Consider the following 1,707-nt stretch of genomic DNA (forward strand, 5'->3'; position numbering starts at 1 on the left):
GTCAGTAATGGCATATGGAGTCATTCTGCTTCGAATCTCTGACCTCCCTTTCTGCTGCTTGTCTCTGACTGGCTGGAGAAAATTCTCTGCTTTTAAGGGGTCATGTGATTACATTGGACCCACCCGCATAATCCACGATAATTTCCCTAATTATATCCCATAACACTAATTCCGTCTGCCAAGTACCTTTTGCCATGTAACCTAACAGATTCACAGGTTCCGGGGATTAAAGCATGGACATATTTGGAGGCTGTCTGCCTACCACTGAGGTACTGGGTCAGGAGATAGGCAGACAGCAATGGCCAAAAAGAGACAGTCTCCATTCTCATGGATTAAACCCCCTAGAAAGGATGATTAACTCACAGATAGAAATTTGGTGATGGCCCTGAAGGACAGGACAGATGCTGGGCACATTAGAGGACCTGACAGAGGCAGGAGCTCTGGGGGCTTTCCCAAGGAACTGAGCCCAAGTCAGATGAGGGGAAAGTGCAGGCAAACCGAATTTCAGGACCAATGCCTGAGCCAGGAGCCCAGAGCATAGCACTGAAGGGCTGTGCACAAGACCCAGAGAACAAGAGAGTGGTGCAAGATGTGGGGCAGGGAGGTCATCCAGGACACTGTGACAGTACTACCTATACTATCAGAGGAGACTATCATCAGTATTTAGGCCACTTGGTCCTCACAACGCCCCTCTTCAAGGTGGATGCTACTGTCATCCCCAAATTACAGGTGGGGAAATTGAGGCTCAGAGAGGTTAGCCAAATGTCCAAGCTAGTAAGGGGTGGAGTGGAAGCTGGGAATCATAGCACTGTGGGGAGCCGGCTGGGATCAGCCAGGGACATTGAGGCTGCAAGCTGGCAAGCTACAGGCCTCCTTGTTAGGGTGAGCAGCTCAAGAGCAGCTTAAAAGTTACAGATCAGAGCTGCAGTAAGGGTTAAGCCTGACAGCTGGCAAGCTGACAGGCTCTCAGGCCCGGCAGGAGCAGCGTGGGAAAGGTTGCTGGGTAGATTTCATCTCCACTGTGCCACTGAAGAAAGAACAGCGAACGTCACAGACAATTTTGAAAGTTGCAGAATGAAATGCCATCCTGTTAACAGTTTCTGCTTGCTATGTTTTGTCTCACTTCAGGGAGATTGCTCCCAAAACTCCCCCGCCTTCCGCCCCTCACCTAAGGAAAGCTTCTTTTGCTATAAAAGCTGTGTACAAACAATAAATGATGCCACTCTCTGCCATCAGCACTGAGTGGACCTCCTGTCCCCAGCTTTCGTCTCTAGTCTCTTTCTTTTCTAGTCTCCCACCCAATCCTCTCAGGTACCCTTTCGGTGTGCTCCTGGCTGATGAGCCAGGGGCGTTCGGTTGTGCGAGTTGGTCTTGTTCACAGCACCTCCTCAGAAAATTGATGCTCACTATTGGAAATCGGTTGGGGGAGGGTAAGAGCAGATGGCAGATGGCTCAGAGGGTGTCTTGATCAGAGGTGGCTCCCCAGTGCTACAGTAACAACCTGAAAATGGCAGTGGCTCAACCACAGGGGCATTGTGGGTGTTTGCTGGCTAGGCTCCACCTTGTCACCCACTTCCACTAGCTCAGAGAGCAGCAAGCCAGGTGCCGGCTCTTGAATCTTCTGCCTGGAGTCACTCATGTCACTTCTATTCACATTTCACTCGGCAAGGCAATTTACATGGCCAGATCTGCTGCCAGGGTCAAGGA

Source organism: Hipposideros armiger, unplaced genomic scaffold (genome assembly GCF_001890085.2).
Source record: "Hipposideros armiger isolate ML-2016 unplaced genomic scaffold, ASM189008v1 scaffold_443, whole genome shotgun sequence".
Lineage (NCBI taxonomy): Eukaryota > Metazoa > Chordata > Mammalia > Chiroptera > Hipposideridae > Hipposideros > Hipposideros armiger.